Here is an 18,368-nt window from a genome sequence, read left to right as displayed (position 1 = left end):
TAGTCTGTATTAAGAAAAAATAAGTAAAACAAATGATGACTTCAAATAAAAGATGATAATATTGTTATAAAATTATATCTCATTTGGGTCTAAAACACTCCTTGAAATGATAGAACAGAGCCAGATCTTTAACTGGTATAAATTGGCATGTCTCCTTTGGAGTCAGTGAAGCTAAGTGAATTTACATTAGCTGAAGATCACATGCACCGTTATGAATATTAGATGTGAGAGAAACACATTTTGAAAACCAAAACATGTAATTATAGCTCCAATTTGAATGGGATTTAATCTGATCTATAGAAAGTTTGGTTTTCAATTTATTGCAAAAAACAACTTAAATGAAGATGACTTCTGCCCCTACTTTCCCTTGTACTGAAAATAGGGGCATGTCATAAATGTTTATTAATTGCCATGAACACATATTTCATTATTTGAATCTTGATTGTCCAAATTTAGGGCCTAATCTTGAATGCTAGGCAATGGGAGTTGTTGTTATTTAATACTCATAGTACAGTACTGCTGAAAAGCCTCAGTCAGGATCAGGGCTCCATTATATACATATTACAGAAACAAAAGAGACAGTACTTGTCCCAAATTTGCAATTTAAGGCTTTCTGTCCTGCTGCAAACACTTACACATGAGAGTAAATTTCCTTATGTAAATAGTCTCATTGAAGTCCCTAATTAATGAATTCAGTGTGATTACTCATATGTATGAAGTTGTTCAGCTACTCAAATAATGCAGTTTGGGGGCCTTGAGTACTTAGATGAAAAAAATTGTGCTATAAACAGTTTTATTTAAAAAAAAATCTCTGCACAGAAGGAAAAAATGTCAGTTGCTGTGCACAAAACATTAAATGAATTAGCTCTGTTAACTCAGTCTTGTGACGTATTTTCAGCAGGTTTAAAAATCAGAAAAATGGTCTTTAATAAGATAAATAAATTCAACTAACTTTCCTCAAATCTGGAGTTCTATAACTTATACATTAGCATTCTCACTCTACAGAGAGGTTCATAGGAAGTTTTTAAAAAATTTATTCCAAGATGCAAAAGAAAGATTTAGAGATGCTTACAGTTTTTATATGTTGATACTTAACTGATCATCCTGAGAGTTGATTGAAATAATGATGTTCTGATAATTATAGCCTACTCACCCTGCTGTGTGTATTCCAACAATTTTCAGTCAAAGTGGACAAAATGAATATATTTGGACATTGGATGAAACATAAAATTCAAGGGAAGAAGGAGCTGATGAGGAAGCTGGGAGAATCAGTTTGAAACCAGAGCAATATGCTCACTCATCAGTTGGTAGTTCTTTGCGAATGCATTTTCATTGCACTCCTTGTCAGAAAATGCAATCAAACTGGAAGCTGTACATCATCTAAACCAGAGATCTTGCCTCATGAAAATGACTGAGTTCATTATTTAAAAAATCCTCTAGAAGGAATTTTTTTTTTCCGAGTAGCTGTTGGCAGGCAAAGAAATGGCCTTTCTGTTTTTCCATATTTTTGAGAGTCACAGTGGACTTCTGCTCCTTTTTCATTTCATGATGCTGTATTTTCCCCACCAAATCACTGTTCTTCAGTTTTCAAGACTTAGCAAAGGACTGACCATTTGCAGGCTAATATTGGTTCAGGACCCATGTATGGACTTGGCCTTAGAAGATCATTGGCTTAGAAGAAACTTCTATGGGATGGTAGATGAGGTATCATCTCTGCAAACTCTGCTACTTTTGGCTGACCTAAGCACAGGGTGTGTCTAGACTACAGGGTTTTGTCAACTAAAGTGGACTTTTGTCGACAAAACTAAACCTGTGTCTACACTACCGCTGAGTTCTGTCGACGTAACGTTGACAGAACTCAGCAGTTTTGTTGACGCTGGTAAACCTCATTTTACGAGGAATAACGCCTTCTGTTGACAGAGTTCTGTCGACAGAAGGCGTTATTGCATCTAAACTGTCCTTTGCGTCTACACTGCCATGTGGACAAAGCAGCTTCCTTTGTCGACAGAACTGAATGTAGTCTAGACGCTCTTTGTCGACAGAAGCTTTGTCGACAGTATCTGTCGACATCTTTCTGTCGACAAAAGCCTGTAGTCTAGACGTTTCCACAGTCTGAAAGTTCTGTCTTTATAAAGAGTAAAAGACTGGCTATATCTGTGTGTGCAAAAGGGGAAGAGAGGATGGATGCTGAACTGAACTTCCACTTCCAAGCAAAGCACTGAACGGGGAAGCACAGAGCAGGGGTTTAGTCGTGGTAAGTGGAAAATGGATCCAGATCAGGTAGTGCAGTGTGCTGTTTTAGGTCAGGGACTAGGAGCTGTGCAGACCAGGGATGAGTCAGCTGTCCATTGGCAAGGGCAGACTGAGTGCCATGTTGAACTGGTGGTGAGAAGTGTTTCTCTTGCTAGACATTTTAATCGATAATACCATATGGTGTATTATACCGTATCTCCTCTTCATCATCCCACCTATACCTGACTGCTCTCTTTTTCCTCTGCAGTGACCTAGTTCTGAGAAGTCTATTGGCTGCTTTATCTGTCCTCAGCAGCATGATCATGGGATAACCATGAAGTATCTTTCCATGTAGTTTATATCGCTAACCATTGTTTGCAACTCTGAGGGGGGGATGCCTACAGAATTTTGTCCTAGGAATTCAATGCTTCTCTGAAGGTCACTGGGTGAATAGGATTGACGAACTACGGTACCACAAGTAAAATTTGTATATAAGCCTGGAACATCTCAGCAATTTGCAGATAAGAAGCTGTCCTAATGAAGTCCCATACCTGCAAATTCTCTCAATTTTTAGTAAGTTTAGGATAGAACAATAGGAGAGTATTTACTATGCTGTGTTTACTTGAAAACATTTTACTATTCAAATACCTATCTGTACCCATGTATTGTTGTTAGTGCTTATATTCAAAATTTTATATAAAAACACACAGATTCTACTCCCATTTTAGTCATAGCGAGTCACAGGATAGCCCAAAGCCACATAGTGAGTCACTGTTATAGTTGTGATTGGAAATCAGAAGTTATTAGCGCCTTGGCATATGCCCACTAGGCCAGATCTCAGGTTTAGTCCTTTTTGAATCACTGTTAATCATTAGTGCACAGAGGAAGGATTTGTGGAACAGCCCACAAAATCTGTGTTTGTTACATTCTCCTCTTTATCATACTTCCATCTGTGAAAAATGCAGTCATGTTGGTTCTTGATGCCCTGTGACAGCCTTAATTAAAATTTAAGCAGACAGCTGTTTGTGACTCCATTTCCCATGCAAATCCTGCAACTCACAGTCTCCTGCAGTCGGCTTAAAGTGGAAGTAACAACTCATTTCAAATCCTCTCATCCCGCATAGTAATAGGAGTGGAAGAGGAGGCAGCTCATGATGTGGTTTCTCTTTTTCCATCCCTGGGAGGCCATTCACTTTCTTGTGGCCCTGCCTGTGGTAAGGATGATTCTGGTGCTGACCCTGAGAGAAGAATAATCTATTGTAAAGGTCCTTGTGTACTTCTACAGTTGAGGTTTTGCCAGCATTTCCATTATCAGCTCCTGTTTTCAGGATATTGCATTTTAACTTTGTTGTGAAAAGTTTCCTATGTGGCACTGAGTTTGCAGACATCTTTCTGTATCATCAGGTGCACTGGGGAAGGACTAATACTGTGTAGAGAAGTCCATAATCCAAAACCCATTGAAATTAATGGGCCATAAAAATGACCATGCAGGATCAGTCCAATGGTTCATCCAGTCCAGAATCTGGTCTTCCAACAGAGGCCAGTGCCAGATGCTTCAGAAGGAGTGAAGAGAACAGGGCAATTTATTGAATGATCCATCCTCTGTAATCCAGTCCTAACTTCTGGCAGTCAGACATTTAGGAACACGCAGAGCAAGGGCCCCTGGCCATCTTCACTAATAATCACTGATGGACCTAAGCTCCATGAATTTATAATTCTTTTTGAACACAGTTATACTTTTGCCCTTCAGCATCCCCTGGCAACAAGTTCAACAAGTTGGCTATGCATTGTGAGATGTACTTCCTTATGTTTGTTCTAAACCCACTGCCTATTAATTTCATTGGGTGACTGTTGGTTTTTGTATTTGGTGAGGAATAATACTTCCCTATTCAATTTCTCCATACCATTCATAATAACCCCCTTAGTCATCATTTTTTAAGATAACAGATACAGGCTTTATAATCTCTCTCATATCGGAGGTATTTCATACACTTAGTCATTTTTGTTGCCCTTCTTAGTATCTTTTGCAATGTTAATGTGTTCTGAGATGTGGCAACCAGGACTTCGTGAAGTATTCAGTGTATGAGCGAACCATGGATTTATATACTGTCATTATGATATTTTCTGCCTTCTTATCTAACACTTTCCTAATGGTTCTTAACATGGTTAGCTTTTTTTAACTGCTGCTGCACACTGAGCAGTTATTTTCAGAGAATTAGCCAGTATGACTCCATGATCTCTTTCTAGAGCAGTAACAGATTTATAATCTATAATTTTGTATGTATAATTGGGATTACATTTTCCAATGTGCTATTCTTTGCATTTGTCAACATGGAATCAATCTGCCACTTTGTTGCATAGACACACATTTTTGTAAGTTCCTTTTGTAATTCTTCAATGTCAATTTTGGATTTCTCTTCAGTAATTTAGAATCATGTGAAAACTTAGCCATTTTACTGCTTGCATCTTACCCTTTTTCAGATCGTTTATATATATGTTGAACAGCACATGTCCTAGTATATATCCTTCATGGACCAGTCAATATTAAACTTTTCATTGTGGAAACTAATTATTCCCACCCTTTGTTTCCAATATTTTAACCAATTACTGATCTAGGAAAAGACCTTTCCTCTTGCCCATGACTGATTCCTTTGTTTAAGAGTTGTTGGTGTGGGAACTTTTCAGAGGCTTTCTGAAAAGACTTAGGTTTTGTGTCTTTTGCTAGTTGCTCTTTAGATTTTTTTCCCTGACTAAATTATACCTGAACTGTCAGGCTATGTCTATATTGACGCGATTTTGTGCCAGAGCTATGCAAATGAGGCTAAGCGTGGAATATCGCCAAGCCTCATTTGCATATCTAATGAGCCGCCATTTTGCGGAAGAGGCTCTTGCGCAAGAAGGAGCTGTCTACACTGCCCCTTCTTGCACAACAAAAACCCTCTTGCACAATGCCGTTATTCCTGAGAGTTTCTGTTTCTTTTTATTTTCCTTGGTGGAATTTGACTTGCCGTTTTTAAAGGATGACTTTTTGTCTCTTACTGCTTCTTTTGCTCTGCCATTCATCAATGGCTTCATTTTTTTTGTCTAGCCCCGCCAGGCCCACCGTGCGATGGGCAGGGAGCTATTCCAGTGTCCTCCAAACCAAGGGGCAGTGTGGTGGGCTGGTTAATCAGTTAAACAATGGTTTTTTGTGGTTAATAATTTTTATTAAACCATGGCTGCAATAATTCCGATGCTTGCTTGTTCCCACACTGCTCCTGCCTTGGAACTGGCAGGGTTCTTGCCTCACTCAAGATAACCTGGTCCTGAGCTTTGGCTCTAATTTCCTGTCACCTAGCACCAGCTGCCTGAAGGATGAAACTCGTGTGACGTAGTGGGGGTGTCAGTGTCACATCCTGGTCACTGACACAATGGACCTATGACAATTTAAACCATCTGAAGATTTAGCCCTAGAATTGTATGAAACTCAGAAGCTTTGGAGAGTTTCCTTGTTTAAATGTTCTCTGGTTTGACTGACGTGTTTGTATCTTTGGCTTTCCATTTAGCTTTGAACAAATGAACCCCAAACTTCAAAGTTAAATATTAAAATGAAGACATCAGGTTTCTCTTGGTCTTGGTTTTAGAACTATGAATCTCTTATGATTTTGATACAAAAGGAGTCCTAGATTTGGTCAAATATGGAGCCAAGTTCACTTGAAAGTATCATAAACCTTATGTGTAACTTCCATGAACCGTTCTGAGACATGTTTGAGGTTTGGGATTTTCTTTTTAATCTCTTGCATATATGTTACATTTGTTAAATGCTGATTGAAAGCCTAATTTCAAATTAAGAACAGCTTTTATGGGCGTACATTTCATTTTTTGCAAGAGGTATGTGTGTGTGAAGGTAGTGGTTGATTTCAACCTAGAAATAATTGTGTGTTTGTAGTATTACTTACAGATCTTCACATTTGAAGCTGTTGAATGGTTGCATTGAGTAGTTTACTGTATGCATTTTTAATATTACTAGCTTTCTAAAACTATATTTAACTATTATTTGGATATTGGATTTATTAGTATGAAAAATGCAGAAACGGTTTGACAGCATATGAATAATAACTATGCAAAACATTATAAAATGCTGTTACAAAATAATTGTAAACCCAGAGCTTTGGGATAAAGATGCAGTCTTGCTTCCAGTGAGTCAATGGCAAAACTCCTGACAGCAGAGTGAAATTCTGTTCTTATCTCCTTTTCATTGTTGATGCTCTTGATAAGGTAATAAAATATGTTTAGTATTGTATCAGTTTTCGGATACATCTTAAATCAAGGCTCAGAAAGTAAAACAAAAAGTCACCTTTTTGGCCATCAGCAAGGTCAAGACGCGTTAACAATTTTCTACTCATTATCATTATTTCCCCTCCTCCCGAAAAATCCCCTAGGCTATGTCTAAACTGCAGGCTTCTTTCGGAAGGACATTTTTTTCAGAAGAGATCTCCCGAAAGAGAGCATCCACACACAAAAGTGCATCGAAAAAGCGATCTACTTTTACGAAAGATAGCATCCATCCAGGACATTTACAGTTGTTTCAAACAGAAAACATTTATAAGAAGCTCACTTTTTCCTATGCCATTCTGAAGTTAAAGCATTGTTTCATCAGAAACCATGCAAAGGTAGATCTGTTAGGTGTAAACAGAGCCTGGAAATACAGTGATGTAATGAGTCTATTTCTAACATGATAATTAATAGTTTATGTTTTCTAGGAATCAAATAACCAATCAGAATGAAATAAAATCCAGACTGTTTTATGAACTTTCAAATATCTTGTACTTTTTCTTTTCATTCTGTTTTGGTTGATTTAAATTTTCTGCACTCCATTTCCTAGAAATGTCCAAGACTAAAGGCCAAATCAATTATTCTATCAAAGTCAATATGACAAGCAGGATTTGGTGCTAGAAGTAGAAAAACTCACCTTGTGCAGATGCCAAGGGCAAGTCCTAAAACCACTTACGTCTTCTAATAGGAAGATTTAAATTATGGAAAGGCTTCATGCTAGTTGTCTGAATTAGGAAGTATTTTACCGCATGAGGGAAAACTATTCTCATTGTATTTCCAATGTGATTGAGAATGGTAAGTACAACAATTTTCACAAGGAAATCTATTGAACATTTGGAGTAAACATCAGATAACCATACATAGTTTAATAGATCTGACTTCTTCCCCAGATTTAATGCTTCTCATTAATATTTTGGAGTATTTTGTATTCGTTGTAGCCTGCATTAGTTCTTCGTATGTGCAGATTGATAGTTCTGTGGTTTACCTTACAGTTTAATACAATCTAACATTTATTTTTTATAAAAAGCCAGAGCAGCTAGATACCATCAGAAGTTTAGTCAGCACAGTCAAAGGATTTTAGGAATCCAGAAGTATTCCTGTGTATTACTGTTTAAAGCTTAGCTTCTTGGATTTGGAATCAGAGCTGTAGATTCTCTTGCTGAACCTGGATTGGACAATCCATTTTATAAACCTTTTGCACTGATTGAAGTACAATTTTCCTAAAAATTATAGTCTGTTTGTGGCACATGGCCAAGACTGTAGCTAGCATGCAGACTGTTTCTTTCTCCTCTGGGAGACATTGTGCGCTCATAACAGAACACAGGTCATTGACACAGTAGCTTGCAGATCGCATTGCAGATGCAGACACCTACAGCAGTTATTGCATAAACAGATTGTCCTTTTTCTTGAGCTCAGCTTCTTTTTGTTATGTTAGATATATTTGAGTCATGAGCAGTGTTCCCTCTAATTTTTCCCACCCTGGAGCAGAATGAATTTTGTTATGTGCACTAATGTGAAGAGATGTGTGGTGGGAGAGGGACCAAGGGGTTCTGAGTGTGAGGGAGGGCTCAGGCCTGGGGCAAAGGATTGGGGTGCAAGGGCTCCAGCAGAGGGTGCAGGCTCTTGGGTGCGGCTGGGATAAGGGGTTTGGGTGCATAAGGGTGCTCCAGGCTGAGTGTGCTGGATTTGGAATGTAGAAAGGGGCTGTGGGTTGAGGCAGGGGGTAAAGGAAGGATTGAGGGCTCTGGGTAGGCTCTAGGATGAGGTGTTTGGGATGCAAGAGAGGGCTCCAGGTTTGAGGAGGGGCTCAGGCTTGGTCACTGCAGTGCAGGAGGGGCACAGGCTCTGGACTGGAGATGCGAGCTTTGGGGTTGGTCCAGGAATGAAGGGCTTGGAGTGTAGGCGGTTGCTTTGGGTTGGGGAGAGGCTCAGGGTAGGGTAGGGGTTTGGGCTCAAGCTTACTTGGGCAGCGGTGCTAAGGCAGGTGCTGCTGCCAGTCTGTCCTGGGGCATTATGCTGCCCCTGAAAATAGCCAGCAGGTCCAGCTCCTGGGAGGGGACATGGGGCTCTACATCATACATGCTGCTCTCACTGGCAGGGCCAAGACAGTACACAGAGCCCTATGTACATGGAGCATCCTGTAGCCTTGGAGCTGGATCTACTGTGCTAAATGCTTTCCAGCTGGTCCCAGTACAGAGCTGCCCCAGCTGCAGCAGTTCCTCTGGGGCTGGCGGGGAGAGGTGCCTTCCCATTGGCTGTGTCAGCTGGCTTCTATGCCTCTCCTGGCACCACAGACCATGATGTATCCCAGAAGTAGCCAGCAGCAAGTTGCCAGTGTGGCAGGGTCAGGCCAGAGGGCTCCTGCAGAGTGGGAGAAAGGCAGTTCAAATAGGGGGAAAGACCTGCTAAATAGGAGTAGAGGGCAGCAGGGCAATTAGAAGCAGCTGTGAGGAAGCCGGCTCAGGCATATTTGGGCCAGCTGACTCCACTGCTGGCTTGCTGAAGGGCTTTAAAAGCCTCCACAGCGGGAAGGTGGGGGAGAGTGAGGAGAGGTGAGAGCGAGGAGAGGTGAGAGCCAGAGCCAGCAAAAGTTTGAGTCATACCAGCTTCAGTGCAGAAATAGCAGGGGAGTCCCAGGAGGAGTGTTTGGGCTCCCTACCACTGACATGTGCTGCAGGCCACAATCCCTGGGGAGAAGGGCGAGAGATTGGCCCAAGCAGTGGCTTGGGTAAGAGGGGCCCTTGCCACACCAGCTAATGGGATTGTGGAACTAGTGCTCAGGCCAGGGGTAGTGCGTGGATCCCTGTGCATTGTTCCCGCCCCCACAGGAGCTGGGCCTGTTACCAGCTGCTTCTGGGGTGCAGCATTATCAGTGGTGTCAGGACAGGCAGGCAGCTTGTCTGCACTCCCAATTGGTCACCTGTTCACCCTGCAGCCATGAGATCCAGGGCCTGACATTCTATAACCCAGTACTGGGTTGCAACCTGTAATTTGAAAACCACTGGGTTAGAGAGACCTTAGCCCACGAGGTCTTTAAATGAAAGTAGCACACATTTGCAAATTGCATGCTGATTAGTAAATAAACACACAATACTGTAGTTTACTACATTTCAGAGTATGTAGGTAGAGCCCTGCAAATCCGTGGATATCCACCGTATATCGGTAGGTATCAGCTTTACATCTGCAGGTGTCTGCAGATGTGGATGCGGATATTCACGGCTTTCTGTTGATTTCTCTTGGTACAGTTACTGACGTTTGTATCTTTTCTGATTTGTGTACATGAGCCTCTATTTCTGCAGCTATTTTCCTTAACACCAGCACAGTAGCTGTTTCTTTCTTTTTAGTAAATATGAAGAAAATTTACAGCTAATTTGTATTCCCAATTACTGTGCTTTAAATGAGAGCAGAATTTGGCTTTGGTGTTTTTGACTGATAGCCTTATTATTCATGGAGCAAGTACAGCATGGGCAAGAGCAGTGGTACCTGTAGGGCATTACTATTGCCTAATTTAGTTTATATTTATCAATAATATATGGCATTTTATATCTTCAAAATACTCTTTAATATATTGCTTGCAATATCACTATCTTCTGCATCTTGTAGAACAGTGGAGGGCAATAAGATGGAGACAGTTCACCAGTGGTAAGCCATGGCAGGCTGCTGGTACTTATTTACTCACATTTCCACAGGTAGTGCTGTTTGCAGCTCCCGTTGGTCACAGATTGCTGTTTGTGGCTAATGGGAGCTGTGGAAAGTTGCGTGGACCAGGGCATGACTTCCACAGATCCCATTGGTTGGGAATGGTGAACCCTGGCCAACGTGAGCTGCAAGTAGCTAAACCTTTGGAGTTGCAGGTAAATGAAGTGCTGGCAGCCAACCAGGAGCTATCCCAAGTGCATCACATTTAGAAGGATACTTGGCAGCACTTTGGCTGCTTAAGGAGATTCTCCTCCAAGATTTGGGATCCCTATTGTTTTGGAGTAGAAGGAACTGAGCCCTCTTATCACCATATTATCCTGAGCATGCATCTACACTGCGCCCATAATTTGAAATAAGATGCTTAATTTGAGCTGTGCAAATTGTCTCTTATTTTGATCTAATTTCAAAGTAGTTTATTTCTATGCATCACAGTGCAATTTCTGTGGCCTTTCTGCTGAGACTCTGCAATAGGTGCCAATCAGCTTCTCTTGGTTGTGCAGTGTGTTGTGTTTTCTACGCTGACTAAATGGGCTTCCTTGCATTTGTGCTTAACGGAATCCTTCAAGGTTATCTTTGCCAACTGGCAGGATATTTTGCTGAAGGGCTCAGAATCATTTTGCCTACTTCACAAATTTGAAAAATGGCTGCTGCAAGAAGTGGAACAACATTGCTTTTCCCAAGATTTGGAAAATGATTTCTAATTTGGTTGGTTTCTGTGGAGTAATGCAACTAGGCCAGCTGTCCAATACTGTTTATGCCTGCAAGTCTTTTCTGCTTTTTTCTCCTCCTCCCCCCCCCCGCTTTATTTCTATTCTGTATTGACCATTTTATACACAGTACAATAGGTTAACTGTGTTTTCTTTATGTTTGTTTCAGGGTTTTGAATCAGCCTATTTGTTTGCTAGAGTAAGTGTGTGTGTGTGTGCGTGTGTGTGTGTGTGTGTGTGTGTGTGTGTGTGTGAGTGAGAGTATGAATTGTTATGGTGCTTTTAATATGTTAATAGTAGAAGGCCCTCAATTGCAGATATTGCTTAAGGGACTGATTCTGTCCATACTTATTAATGGATGTAGAACTAACAATCTGAGGCCTCAGCTTCATAATACAGTTTGGGCCTTTGATATCTTGTCTTCAGGTACAGGTAATCAGCAGACAGAGGCCCTCTCCTTAGAGCTTTGCTTCAAAGGCTGGGTTTTTGCATAATTGGAGGAGGGGAATAGAATCATAGAATCATAGAACTGGAAGAGACCTCAGAAGGTCATCAAGTCCAGCCCCCTGCTCTAGGCAGGACCAATTCCAACTAAATCAACCAGGCCAGGGCTTTGTCAAGCCGAGACTTAAACACCTCTAGGGATGGAGACTCCACTACTTCCCTAGGTAAGCCATTCCAGTGCTTCACCACCCTCCTAGTGAAATAGTTTTTCCTAATATCCAACCTGGACCTCTCCCACCACAACTTGAGACCATTGCTCCTTGTTCTGCCATCTGTCACTACTGAGAACAGCCTCTCTCCATCCTCTTTGGAACCTCCCTTCAGGAAGTTGAAGGCTGCTATCAAATCCCCCCTCACTCTTCGCTTCTGCAGACTAAACAGACCCAAGTCCCTCAGCCTCTCCTCATAAGTCACATGCTCCAGCCCCTAATCATTTTGGTTGCCCTCCGCTGGACCCTCTCCAATGCGTCCACATCCTTTTTGTAGTGGGGGGCCCAGAACTGGACACAATACTCCAGATGCAGCCTCACCAAAGCCGAATAAAGGAGAATGATGACATCTCTGGATCTGCTGGCAATGCTCGTCTTAATGCAACCTAATATGCCATTAGCCTTCTTGGCTACAAGGGCACACTGTTGACTCATAGCTAGCTTCTCATCCACTGTAACCCCCAGGTCCTTTTCTGCAGAACTACTACTTAACCGGTTGGTCCCCAGCTTGTAACTATGCTTGGGATTCTTCCGTCCCAAGTGCAGGACTCTACACTTGTCCTTGTTGAACCTCATCATATTTCTTGTGGCCCAATCCTCCAATTTGTCTAAGTCATTCTGTACCCTATCTCTACCCTTAAGCATATCTACCTCTCCCCCCAGCTTAGTGTCATCCGCAAACTGGCTGAGGGTGCAATCCATCCCCTCATCCAGATCATTAATAAAGATATTGAACAAAACCGGTCCTAGAACCGAACCTTGGGGCACTCCGCTACAGTCTCCAGGAAGTCCACTTAACAGGTCTCCCCAAATGTTGCTTCTCTGCAACATTTTTTTTCAGTCTAGTCCTTTGAATTCCCAGGTCTCACATCTACCATATCTCCCATCTAATCCTGGCCTGCAGGTCTTAGGCCTCCCAAGGAAGTCACAAGACCTTGTCTTATTTGTTATACTCAGCACCATAGATGAGGCCAGATTTTCAAAAGAGCCAGAAAGTTGACTGCTCAACGTTTATGAAAATCTGATCTTTATTAGACTAACAAAACATGTAGACAAAGTGCTACCAGACCATTTGCTTGTTGGTTTTTTTTTCTGTAACAGATGAACTCGGCTACCCCCTGAAGCTCCTGACCTTTATTAGGTACCTGAATTTAACACTGACGTCTCTGAAAATGCATTCCTGTTGGTGGGGCCTGAGCCCTTGAAAATCTGAACCTGACCTGGCCTGTGGTGTCTGTTTCTGGTTGTTGCATAGATGCCAGGATAGAGATTGTCAGAGCCTAGATGCCAAACATCAGCTCTTCTACTGCAGGTTAAAGAATATAAGGGCGCTAGAGAGAGTCCTGCTGCTCAGATGTATTTTTGGTGAGTGACTCTATACCTGGTGAGGAGAAGGGGAGAACTAATGTTGGGGTACTGATATCATCTTGTTCAACACTACTTCTGAAGCCCCATACAGTCTCCCTTCCTTTCAAATTGAAGCTTCGGGGCTTGTACCAGACCTACCAATACTTCAGCCTGATTCGTTATCCCTTTTCATTCCCCACTTGGAAGTCACATAGGGTGTGTCTACACAGCACCCTAGCCTTGAAATAAGAAACACAATTGTGCTATGCAAATTGTATATCTTATTGCTAATCTATTTCAAAATAGTTTATTTTTAAATTTGGCACGTTTACACAGCACCAAATTTCGAAATAACACGCTATTTCGAGCCATCCCTTAACTCTCATGCAACGAGATGCCGAAATAGTGTGCCTGTTATTTTGAAAAATATTTAAAAAAAACAGGCAGCTTGTGAAGATGCAGGGTAGCTATTTTGGGATACTTCTGGTATCCTGAAATAGCCATGTAGTGTAGAACAATGCTGGCTGTTGAATTGTAGATAAAACTTTTGCTCATTATAATTAACGGTTCACCTACACAATTTTCAATACAACAGGATGTTAGTGTATAGAGCTCTTGCTCACCTTTTCTTTCTGTGGCTAGCTCCTGATGTGGTAAAACAAAATACAGTCCATGACGAAGATGCAAAAGGCTATTTCAAGACTATTTTCTTTGGCTACGTCTACACTGGCAGCTTCTTGCACAAGAACTGTTTTGTGGAAGAGTTCTTCCTCAAAGTCTTCCACAAGAGCGTGTCTACACTGGCATGTGCTTTTGCACAAGAGCATCTATGGCAGTGTGGACGCTGTCTTGCACAAGAAAGCTCTGATGGCCATTTTAGCCATAGGTGTTTCTTGCACAAGAAATTCATGTTGCCTGTCTACACTGTAAGAGCTCTTGTGCAAGAGGGCTTATTCCTTGTGGGGAGAGGAATAACTCTTCTGGAAGAAGCCCTGTGTTCCGACGCTGTACTGTAAATTTACTTGTGCAAGAACGCACGTGCAGTGTAGATACCCGGCAAGTTTTTGCACAAAACAGTTGTTCTTGCACGAAGCCTCCAGTGTAGACGTAGCTTTTGAGTTTTATGCTCAGAATTGAGCAGTTCTTCTTCCTCACTGATATGTGTCCAGTATATTAAAGGAGAATTTAGATTCTTAAAAAGCCGACACAAATGTTTTCCTGGGGTTCATCGCTAAATGCTGACACACTCATCTCTGCAACTTTAATTGCACCTCACGTATATGCTGGATACAGAGGAAAAATTGCTTCTCGAATGAGATTACGATACACTGATTCTCATTCTGAATGTTACTTCTTGTTTCATCAACTCGGTTGGCTCCAGAACATGGAAAAGTTTTAATTTCCCACATCTTGATGGTAGAATATTTTAAGCAAGGACTACCCAAGCCATTAGATTATAGAAAGTATTTTGAATTTACATGTTGTATTGATATTATCAGCAAAGATTGAATATTCTTTTCCATTGAATGGTGAAAATTAAAAGAAAATGTTGAAATGTCTTGTAGTGAAATATAAGCCACAGTGTTTGTATAGACTCCACCTCACCCAAAATGATTGCCAGTGCTACACAGAAATAAATCCTTTTCTTTCACACCATTGCATTCCGGTTTTTAATCTATCTGATCCTGAATGAGGCATAGTATTCCATTAACAGTTCTCTGAGAAGGCCTGTGTTTCTAGGCCTCCTACATCTTTATACTTGGCCTGGTATGGCATAGAAAGGACGACTTGCAAGTACAATGCATTTAGTACAGTTCTTTCTGGCTCTGGCTGAGCGAGGCCTATATACACAACAGTAATTGTCCATTTCACTCACATATTCCAAGCAGCAGTGTGATTTAAAAAAAAACAAAGCCCAACAACTCTAAATACCAATAGTAACATATTGTCATAATTAGGGATAAGTACAGAAATTCCTGTGCAAATGCAAATAGATATTTATTGGCAGTGTGGCATTTTTCATACTTTCTTAGGATGACAATAGAAAGTTATAAATACATGTAATTTTTACTGTAATATTATAAGTAATATTTTTCATATTGATGGTATGAGGGTAACTGCCTATTGGTATTGCTTTTTCATTTTTCATTTCATTTCTGATTTCTTATTTAACTTTTGCTGAATGGCATTTCTAATTATTTGGTGTTTGTCTAAGTGCAACACTCCTGTCCACTGGCCTTATTACCACAGGATAAATATGAATCAGAAGATTAGTGATGGCTTGTGCTGCTGTTCACCTCTGTATCAAAAATTCAAATCCAGCAAAAGTAGTAGTTCCCAAAAGATGTTACCATCTCTCTGCTATTATGGGTTAAGTGGTTTTATTTAGGTACAAAAAAATACCTCCACAACTCTTAGCAGCCTCAGCAGTAAGCAAAGGGCTGAATGGAGATGCCATTCTGTCTTATTCCATGATTATTAAATTCAATTTAAAAAAAGAAAATTCTTCCATCTGTTTTTCTCTGGGTCTCAGATAAGGATGTTAAATATCAAGTAATTGACTAATTGAATAGTTGATGCAAAATGCATCTCAAAGTAGCTGTGCCGTGTGGAGCCCAGGGTCTGGCCCCAGGCTTAACGTGGCGCTGTTGCTTTGAGTACTCTCTTTTCTCCTCCCCCACCTCTATTTGATAGAGGCAGCAAGGTGTGTGTGGGAGGGGGGGAGTGACTAGTCGACTATCCTATCGACTATCTGATAAGTATTTGCTTATTGGATAGTCGACTAGTCCTTCACATCCCTCGTCTCAGATCCCTTGCCCCCAGACATGTTTACAAGATCAGTCTAGGTACCATGGATTGTTTAATCTGTACCTCTTTCTGTTTAAGTCTCATGTTCCCCATCTCATTTAAAACAAAAAATGTGTAAGACCCTGCAGTGCAGTGATGGGCAACCTAGACTAGCAAGTGAGCTGTGTGAGTGGCCCTCCTTCACCTCAGTGTACCACAAGGTTGTCATAACCAAGACAGTCTCCTGCAATACTGTATTTTTGCTAGCTGTGCTTACATACCTAGAATTGTGGGGCTTGCTGATTTTGAACCGTAGCAGCCCTTTGATTGGATGCAGAGGGACCATATGGCTCTAACCGTAAATGTTGTGCGCAGTCAGCCCGCACTTCAGTTCGTGCCCTTGCTATATGTGTGTGTGTCACTTTAGTGACACTGGTAGGGGGAAAATACACCTATACAGATGGAAACCAGTAGAATCTGGCAATCCTGTATGGGGGCAACGACAAACAAAATGTCTCACATAGAACCCTGATGGGCCACTGATTGCCCACTCTTGCTACAGTGAGCCAGAAGCTGCTTCTGTCATTTACATATCCCTTTTGCTTTGCTTTCTGGAGATGCAAATCCTGAGGTCCTTACACAGGTTACCTATATTTTACACTCAACTACCATGATTTCTTTTTCTGTTTTGTTAGTCTATAAAGTGCTACCAAACCATTTGTTGGTTTTTTTGTGTGTAAATACTGATCAAGGAAGTGTTCGGCTTTAAATCAGCTCTGGGCTTTTTCCCAACTATTCCCCCTTTCAATTCCTGCTCTGAAGTGTATATTTCTCTTGTCATCTCATTAAAGGATGTAGCCTCTCCTGAATAGGTCAGTGTATAGCCTGAGGATCCATATTTGTCAGCTAGAGATGAACAACTGGTTTAGCTTTCATGCAGATATCTTTTCTTACCAGAAGAGATGTAGTTACAGCATACTGATGAAACCTCTACGTAAGTATTTAAATAATAATCCAGAAATAATTTATTTGCCTTGCAAAAGGCGCTCCAAGTCTTGATAGCTAAGACTATACAGAGACTTTGCACCAAACAGTAAGAAGCAAGAGGGTTTATGAAACCAGCTGATGTCGTCTTGTTTTCTGAATTATAATTACATTGGCCTGGTATTTATTTTCCTCATTTGCATTCCATAGCTTATTATGGAATTTTTGTTCTTCAGTTTCATTGTTGTTCTGTTTTGGCTGAATCACTGGTATGAACAATGAAAGAATACAAGAGAAATTGGAGAGGGTCCAGAGAAGAGTAACAAGAATGATTAAAGGTCTAGAGAACATGGCCTATGAAGGAAGACTGAAAGAATTGGGCTTGTTTAGTTTGGAAAGGAGAAGAGTGAGGGGGGACATGATAGTGGTTTTCAGGTATCTAAAAGGGTGTCACAAGGAGGAAGGAGAAAAATTGTTTTTCTTAGCCTTTGAGGATAGGACAAGAAGCAATGGGCTTAAACTGCAGCAAGGGAGGTTTAGGTTGGACATTAGGAAAAAGTTCCTAACTGTCAGGGTGGTTAAACACTGGAATAAATTGCCTAGGGAGGTTGTGGAATCTCCACTCTGGAGATATTTAAGAGCAGATTTGATAGACCTCTATCAGGGATGGTCTAGACTGTACTGGGTCCCTTCCAGTTCTAGTGTTATATGATTCTATACATGCAGTACTTGCAGTTTAATTAGCCAGTGTAGATATTTGTCCTTGTAGATATTTGTCCTATGACTTTATCTTTGCAAAATAGTGATCCAAAAGCTGGCAATAAAGCCTGTAAAGTTGGAAATCACTCTCAGGTCATTGTCCAAACCTGTGGTAAGATGGAAAGTTTGCTAGTCAATATGAAGTGGAGCTTTGTGTGGCTCAAAAAACGTATGCCTCTTCGACCAGCAACAGTGCATCTGCGTAGTTAAGTACAGCACTTATCATTTTACTGCAACTTGGAAGAGTGTAACCAAATTAAAATAAGCTTGTAACAAGAATTTCTGTATCGTTATCAATAGAAAACTTGTATATTAGTAACTTTTAAAATAAAATATATTTTGTAATGATTAGGAACAATGAATCTGGTATCACTCCAAGGCAGCAGTTCCTGAACTTTTTACTAAGATGATCTACAAACTTCATTTTGTTTTTTGGGGACCCACCATTGCCTCAGAACCCCCTTGTCTTCACTCTTCCAGTCCTGTCACCTCTTGTAGTCCCAAAAGGCTGTTCTTTCCTCATGTCCTGGTCACAATCATAATTGGCTGCTGACTATGCTCACTGGCTCTGGCTGATTCCTCTGTGCTGCTGCTGCCACTAGGGTTGCCAGGTAGATCCTGCCAAAAAAACGGACATGCTTGATCGAGGGCCGGGGGAGAGAACTGGCCAGGAGGGGTCAGGGTGGGAAGCAGAGCTGGTGGGGGGGAAGATCCGGGGGCCATGGGGCTAGATGGGAGGAAGGGGGGGACGGAGGAAGGGGGGTGGGAAGCAGACCTGGCGGGGGGGAGGGATGCAGCCACTGGCCACAGCTGGAGTCCTTTGGGC

The 18,368-nt window shown here is 41.3% G+C and overlaps 1 protein-coding gene across 13 annotated transcripts in view; it reads left to right on the top strand.

Moving 5' to 3' along the window:
* Window positions 1-18,368, top strand: part of MBNL1 (muscleblind like splicing regulator 1) — a 199,035-nt gene that overhangs the window by 59,721 nt on the left and 120,946 nt on the right. The gene's annotated exons all lie outside the window — the stretch shown is intronic.

The sequence above is a fragment of the Pelodiscus sinensis genome, chromosome 10, assembly GCF_052426305.1.
Source record: "Pelodiscus sinensis isolate ZL-2025 chromosome 10, ASM5242630v1, whole genome shotgun sequence".
NCBI classification, from domain to species: domain Eukaryota; kingdom Metazoa; phylum Chordata; order Testudines; family Trionychidae; genus Pelodiscus; species Pelodiscus sinensis.
The sequence above is the reverse complement of the archived record's forward strand: the minus strand, read 5'-3'. Positions and strand labels throughout refer to the sequence as shown.